Raw genomic sequence first — 8,527 nt, 5'->3', positions numbered from 1 at the left:
AGGAAAAAAACAAAGTAGAATCTATACTTTGAAGTCATTTCCTCCTCACCTTTTGATATTTTGTTGTTTCAAATTACATCTAAGTGGTTTATTTACCACCGTTTCAGCATTGGATACTCTGAATTTGTCTGTATACTTATTTTATAGTAAGTTTTATACTTTCAAATATTTTCTTGTTGCACTTCAGTATCATCTTCTTTCAGACTGAAGAATTCCCTTTTGCATTTCTTGTAAGGAAATGAATTGAGTTTGAATTTGAATGTTGTTGAATTTCCTTAGCTTTTGTTCATCTAGGAAAGTCTTTATTTCTCCTTCATATTTGAAGTTTAGTCTTGCTGGACACAAAATTCTTGGTTGACTGTCCTTTCCTTCAGCACTTTGAATACATCATTCCATTCTCTCCAGGCCTGTGAGATTTCTACTGAGAAATCAGCTAAAAGCTATTTTGGGGCTCTGTTGAATATAATGTTCTTCCTTTCTTTTTCTCTTTTTGGCATTGTTTGATTTTTGATAATTTAGTTATGATTTACCTTGACAAAGTCCTCTTTCTGTTGAATTTGATTTGTGACTTCTGAACTTCCTGTACCTGGATGCTGTCATCTTTCTCCATGCTTGAGAAATTATCAGCCATTATATTCTTAAATATGCTTTCTAGGTCTTTTCCTCTCTCATCTCCTTCAAATATTCCAGTTATACATAGGTCACTTTGCTTTATGGTGTCCCATTATTCCTGTGGGCCTGTTTCATTTCTTCTTATTCTATTTCTTTTTGTTCCTCTGACTGAGCAGTTTTTTATATTCTGTCTTTGAACTCACTAATTCTTTCCTTTGGTCGATCAAATCTTCTGTTAGAGCTTTATATTGAGTTTTTCAATTCAGGTAATGTATCCTTTATTTCTAGAATTTCTATTTTGTTTTAAAAAATTGATTCTGTGTCTTTGTCTGTTTTCTCATTCTGCTCCCGAATTGTTTTCCAAATATCATTTAATTTTTTATTTGTATTTTCTTGTGACTTCCTGAACTTCCTTAAGAGGATTGTTCTAAATTCTCTGTCATACATTTCATAAATCTGTCATTCTTCTGTGTCCATTGCTAGAGCTTTTTTTGTTTCTTTCAGTGGTCTCATATTTCTCAGTTATTTCTCATTCTTTATGTATCTACATTGATGCTTGCACATTTGAGGAGATGGCTCAGGTGTTCTTTAGTGGTGTTAGACCTTTACTGCTCAGTGTTAGAACTTTATCTCTGGCCTGCAGTTGTTTTCCATTATGTGGAGGATTTACAGCAACCACCACCACTGTAACACTGCACAGGAACTAGCTTGCTGTCCTGCTGTTAATTCTCAGGTTGGGAAGACATAATGCTGAGACCAAAACTTGAAAGTTGTGCCTGAGCTAAATTGTTGTCCTACTGTTGTTTCACAGTCTGGGGAAGACTTATTACATGGACCAGAATTTAACTGTTGTCCTTTTAATCACTTCCATGTCATGGGAAAACTCCATGGGAGAAAATGGGCTGTGAGGAAAATCTGGCCAGGGACTGAGTCTTTCCCACAAATTACAATCATTACAGAACTTTGGCCCTAGCCCTTCTGCAGTGTATGGTGACTGTGCTGACTGGGACACAGATTGGCTGCCAGAATCATGCCTCAATGCACTCCTGGTGGATCACCACCCCCCTCCATCACTTTAAATGTTTCTCATGGGGCAGGCCCCAGATGAGTTCTCCATGTAGATTCATAGACCACTGGGCAAATCAAACAACCGCTGTTACTTTCTTCTCTCACCTTCGGAACCACAGGTCCAATGGCCTTCTCCATGTACAGTGCTATGCCAGCCTGGGGTTGAGGATACTGAGCACTCTTAAGTGATCCTTCCTCCCAGTGGTTGTGGCTGCTCACACCTATGCAGGCTCAGGGGAATTTTGCAAACAGCTACACTAACTCTGGGGATATGATGGGGAGTTCTGAAGTAATCTTTTTTCCTAGCCACCTCTTCACTTTTCTTCCCTGCATGCTCAAGTAGCTTCACATGAAAAGTGCTCTACTGGCTTTGCAGACTGCAGGGAGTGTCTCTATGCACTGTGCCATGCCAGCCTGGGCTGATTGAAGTGATTCTTCCTTCTGCCTGCCATGGCTTTCCACACCTTTGTAGGCTCAGTGGCTCTCTCTGCCTCTTCCCCCAAGTTCTGGTGATTTCAGGATAGCAACTTTATACTTTAATTATTGCTAATTAATTTCTTGCAGGGAGGAATGATGCTGGAGATTAGCTCCTTTGTCATCTTAGTGATGTCACTCCTCCCAAAGCCAGTATTTATTATCTAGACTTTTTTATTTCAAACCACCCTCTCCTTTCTATTTTATTTTTCACATCAGAATCTTTTTTCCAAGGAAAATTTTTATGCTACTACCCAATTTATAAAACCCAAAAAGGCAGCCAAGCCTTAGCAGACAAACCTCTCACAGCTCCTTTCTAGCTCTCTGTAGCAACAGTGACTGGAGGCAGCTCCAGAGATCCCTATTCTAGAAACATAATCTGAAGAAAGGCAGTCCTGATGATAGTTACTTTCTTTTTTATATTTTTAAAGACTAGAGCATCTTCTTACTGAAACGTAGAAGTCAACATTAATTTTATCTAGAAAACTTGGACTATAATGCTTATGTTTCTCTTTATTCCTTATTCTTTAAAATCTAACACTCTTACAGTAGTTTTTGATCAATCAAATGTGTTTTTGTGGGAGGAATTATTGCATCTGGATAGATAAAAGGATTAAAAAGAGGGTTGATATGAAGGCCTGGATTTCCTTTTATGCAATCTGAAGGCAATATGGTCTACTTCTCGATGTGATTTAAGGCTAGAATGAAATAATATACCTTAAGGTGTTTTTTAAACTGTAAAGAACTAAGCAAACATATTATCACTACAGGTAAAAAGTTTTATTAGTATATTATTCCAATGGTACTTTAAAATGTACTTCAATGTATTATTCAGCTCTAAGGAAAGTATTTAACGGATACTGTGAATTCCAAACAATTGTTTCTTAATCTATTCAAAATTAAGCATGATGTGGGTGTGTAACAGAGATGATTTAATTTTTCCATAATTTCCATATTGGAAAAAGTTGCATATATTTTTGGAAAACTGGAGGGGGTCACATAATGAGTTTTAAACTAAAATGTATGATGAAAGTGAGATAAATGTAACACAATTGTCAGATTGCATTGTTCAGATAGAAACTAAAACGTTTATTTTTAAAAGTAAAAATGAACGCAGACTCATGTTAATAAAACACTTCTATTTACCTCAACTTTGATATAGTAGTTAAAACATATTACTTTTCTTAATAACTCATAATCACCAATTATACAGTTTTATGTAGTTGGTTTATTGAATAGTTTGAACTGAGTAGGATTATATTTACAAGTTATTTTATATTATTTTAGCTGTCCCCTAAATTGCTATACCCAGTATTCCTTTCCCATCCTATAATAACCTTTTGTCTAGAATTGATAATTTCCTGTCATTTCCAGTTGTTTAAAAACTCAATCTGATTCAATCTCAAATGTAAAACTCTAATTTTAAATCTGATTCAAATTTTATCTCCTTGTTATCTCCCATGCATTTCCATCCCATATCAGATACTCTCCAAAGATGGCACTCAATGAAACATCATGCCCTTTTCTTCCTGCGTTGAATCTGAATTGGGCCTGTGACTCATATTAAACAATTGAATGCAGTGAAAAGGATGTTGTGCCAGTTCTGAGCCTAAGTCAAAGAAGGCTTCGAATCTTTTTATTTTGTGTTTTTGGAAGCATTGAGCTACCATGTGAGAAATCTGGCATGTCAACATATCATGTAGAGAGACCACATGGAAAGGGAAGAGCCTTGAGCTTGTATGGAAAGAGAGGAAGCCCCAGTTATTCTAAAATGCTAGCTGAGCCCAGTCTCAAGCTGTCTCTGACAGAGGGACCAGCCATGTAACTGAGCCATTTTGGGCATGGGAGCCTAATGAATTTAGGTGATTGCAGCTCCAGCTAACTTTGCATGAAGGAGAAGAACCACCCAGCTGAGCCAAGCCAATCCTCTGACCTGTGAGAGACAATCCACCATGTTTTGGGGATGATATATTTCATAGAAATAGGTAACTGTATCACTTTCCCCTTCCATCTCTATCTGGCCAGAAGACAGGAGACATGATTTTTTCTTTCTCATCTTCCCCTTCTTCTTCTGTTTCTAGATGTTTGTATTGGAGATTGGAGATCAGAAAGTAAGGAAATAGGGGCAAAATCTTTTTTCTTAACTAGTCCTACATCATGTGATGTTCCAGAGTTGGCCTGTAACAGTTGATTATGAACTTTTTAGGAATTTTATATGCCAATTGTTAAATATGGTATTATTAAATTAAATTATATGAAATTATAATTAAATTATATTGAAAACAGAGGTGATAAATACTTAAAATTTGTCACCTCCTAATTATTTTACTATATTTTATTATTATCTATCCTCTTAAGACTATCTATGTGTGTTGTACCTGTATGGTGGAAATATTATTGTAATGGTATGCTATTGCACGTTTCCTTTCAACTTCACAATCAATGATGTCTGATTGTGAAGTTGAAAATAAATGTGCAATATTTCTAAGATTGCTAGCTTAAAATCATCCTTGGTGGGAGTCTTGGAAATAAGCAAACATTACAAATTAGTGCTATTTTCCCCCTCTGGCCTGATATCTGCTAATTAAACCTTTACTAGCATGCCACTGCCTTCAATCCTTTGTTGTATATAGATATATACAACAGATATATTCATCACCAGCCCATCATACCTAATGGATGATGCCTTCTCTATGGTAAACATGAAAATAACGGCTCTCTTAAGGGCCACATCATGAGTTTTATGAGGCTATCGTGTGAGACCTCCTCAACATCACAGTTCCTAATGTGGGAAGCTTCTGCTCTACCTCCTCATCTTGGCCTGTAGAACAAAACCTCTCAGCCTCTCACTGCTAGGTCCTTTTGCCAGAGGATAACCCTCATTTATGAAGCATTGACATAACAGATTAAGCCCACCATTTTTCTTGATGTCCATCTGACCCACAGATAAGATTAGGCCCGAAGATGAAGGAATATGATTATCTGGATAAAAAGCTTACTGTTAGTCTAAGTAATAGTTAATGTCCTGGGTTGGGGTCCTCAGGAAGCAAATTCTGAGATGGAGCTAGAAGACAGAGAGTTTGCTTAAGTGGTGATAAGAACAGAAGAAAAATTGGGCAGAAGGAGAAGTTGGGCTGAGGTGCAGTTACAAGGGAGCTTTGTTCCTACACTGTGGGGAGCCCTAAAGCTGAACTGGCCCTTTGGAGTTATCCTGACTTGGGATGAGAAGGCTGGACTTTAATACTACATTGAGCTATCATTATCTGTGGCCTGTCTGGAGGGGGCTGTGACCTTGGGCAGGGGTCCCTCTTCAGCTGCTGCATTCTCCAAAGAGGACTGACAGTCAACAACCTTCCCACAGCTGGTAGGATAAATCATTCAGTCTTCAAGGGAAAATCTTAGTGTGGCACAGCATTCATGGTGATCCTTTCCTTGTATTGCTTGGATCTACTTACTTCAAATGAATTCTGGGGCCAGCTCCGATAGGATTTTGGTGGGCCTCTTTTCCTCAGAGAAACTTGTAAAAGGCTGGTTAGTGAGACAAACTACTGCCCTCTCCACTGCAGTTAGCCTCAGGGCCACAAAAGTTACTTATTACCTTTCTCCTCTGCTAACCATTCAAAATTCCCTTCTCCCTTGGCTGATCTATTGGGCTTACTTAGTGGGAGGTCCAGACTCTCATCTCTGAGGAGTTCAATCCTCCTTTTCACGCACAGTTGCTGCATTCATCATTAGCATCATAATTTGGCAAGGGAATACTAAGAGAAGCCCAAAGGATCACCTGAGTGCCAAACTTATTCTTTTCTGCCCTCTTTGAGTAGTTAACAGCAGTTCTGCCTCCTCCTGCCAAGACAGTGATTTTTCTTACCAGCTAGTCCTCTGGCATGAGTTGTCTGCAGTGGTTGGACAGTAGGTGTAGCTTAGTGTTTAGTGTGATTCCTCTAGGTCTCTTGTGGATGTGTTCCCACTCTAAACTCACAGAGGTAAAACTTGTGGAGATCAGAGAACAAATTCCCTAAGGTAATGTTAGGAAGTGTTATGTAATCTTAATTTATTGAGCCTTTATTATACATCTTCTTTTGTGTATCACTGTGCTCAGAATTAGAAAAGCTGAAACTTATACTCTGTATGAGATGACAAGTAAAATATATGAATAACAAAACCCAATCTCTAAACCACTAGATAGAGAAATGGTAAAATATAAATAAAATAAACCAATTAAGTGACCTGTGTTAGTGTGAAATTTTTCATAAATAAGTTTTAGAGCTGATAAATTGGTAACATTTGGATTCTAGTACATTGAGATTTAGTACTTCCATTAGGGTCCTTCCTGTATGACTAATAAGTTGGCCCTATGTGGGAATTTAATTAGGAGAATATAGACTAGAAAATAAAGCACATTAGATGTGCTTCTTGATATTTTTAACATAGCATAGGTTTTAATTGTCATTAGGCCCTAAATTTGTAATTCTCTGTAACCCACCTTAAAATACGCCTCTGCTGTTTGTTACCTTTAGTCTTGCTAAGAAAAGAGACCAATAGCATCTACCCATACACGTTCAACATTCTTTCCCATGCCAAAATTGATAGTAATAGTAACACTGATAGTGTACTGATAATGGTAAATTTTATTGAGGGCTGTGCTAAACAACCTACATATATTACCTATTTTAACCCTCACAACAATACTATGAGGAAAACTTCATTGTTATTTTTATTTTACAACTAGAACATGGGGGCTTAGAAAGGTAAGGGGGAATGATTAATACCAGAAGGACTGAGAGAGAAAAGAGGAGGAGTTATAACATTTCTTTTGTATCCTATAGCTGCTTTACATTAGCTGTATTGCTTGAGTTCTTTTGCTTCAGTGATCATAATTTCCAGATAAAAAATCAGGAGACAGGGCTTAACGAATGCTTTTTGTGCCCCTTGAGGGAATAGGAAGCAGTCTGCGCTGTGTGAGGAAGTGTAGAGGCCAAGAGAGCAGGCATGGAGGCAGGCTGCCTTTGTCAAACCTTGCTCTGTCACTGTGCATCGCCTGTGTGACTCTGGAAAAGGTATCCTCTCTAGGCTCTTGTTTCGCATCTGCAAAATGAGGTTAATGAAGGGTGATTTTAACAATTAAGCATGGCTATCCAACACAAAGCACAACCCAATACCCTACTTATATAGTTTCAGTGTCAAAAGAACTCTGGGTTAATTTTGAGATTTATAACCCATCAAGGATGACATGTGAACTGTTTTGGAAAATGCAGGACCCGTGATTAATATTTTTAAGTTTATGGGAATTTTTGTTCCATTTCTACCCCAGAGTTCAAGACTAACTGTCATGGTGCTTCTGTTTTTTCCTTTTCTTTCCTTTCTTATTTTTCTCTCGTAAGACCTTATTTTGCAGAACTGCTTCTCCGACCATCTGGTTTCTCTTGGCCCAGCTGATTGTTTGGGTTTTCATGATTTTGTTGCTTCTGTACTGATTATCCGATTAGCCTTCTCTCATTAACTACCTTCCCTTTAGCTTCTCAGCAAAGAAACTCAGAGTTTTTCTACTTATTAGTTCATCCTAATGATCATTAGAAATTCTGGAACCCGAAGCAAAGATTTTAGATCCCTGAACTCATTTTATCTACTACTAAATTCAAAATTAGGAGAGCCACCTCTCTGTAGCACGGGGCTGGTTGGCTGGCATTTCTGCTTGAGGAGCCTTTTCTTGAACTATATCTCTTCACTCCTTATTACGTAGACTACTGTCACATGACCAATTAATTTCTAAACAGCATAGCTAACCTTCAGCAAGTAAGTGCTCTGAGCAACCTTCAGGGGTTAGTCAGGTGCTCAGGACTGGCTTTATGGACGTGACCAGCATGCTTATACTGGGCTCTGTGCTCAGAGGGATCTACTCTTGGGGTTTAATGCAATGCAGTCACTATCTTGAAATTCTTAGTAATTTTATCTTTGAATTTGTGTTCTGTAAGTGAAGTCTGATGGGACCATAGAACATGCAATAGGGGGGCTTAGAGCCTGCTTCACACATGGTCTTGCCACCTGCCCTGTGACTACCTCCCCAGACAGGTTTTCTGCTGCCCATTCCCCTTTCTCTACCTGGAGACCACTGTCCTCCTCTGGGCCCTCATATGGGCCTGGGTGCAGGTGCGAGGAGAGTCAGAGTCAAGCATGTGAACCTTATATGCTGAGATGGAGGGACTGGGGAGAGTTGAGGAATCCCATGCCTATGAAGGTCTGCATTTGCCTAGTGAGTATCCTGTGCCCAAGAAAAAAAGGCATCAAAAAGCTAATGGAAACCAAATCAAACCAAACCAACAAAAAAACACCATGATGGTTTGAGAGAGAGAGATCTGAGAAAAAAGGAAAATAA

The sequence above is a fragment of the Cynocephalus volans genome, chromosome 5, assembly GCF_027409185.1.
Source record: "Cynocephalus volans isolate mCynVol1 chromosome 5, mCynVol1.pri, whole genome shotgun sequence".
NCBI classification, from domain to species: Eukaryota; Metazoa; Chordata; class Mammalia; order Dermoptera; family Cynocephalidae; genus Cynocephalus; species Cynocephalus volans.
Note: the sequence above shows the minus strand (reverse complement) of the source record.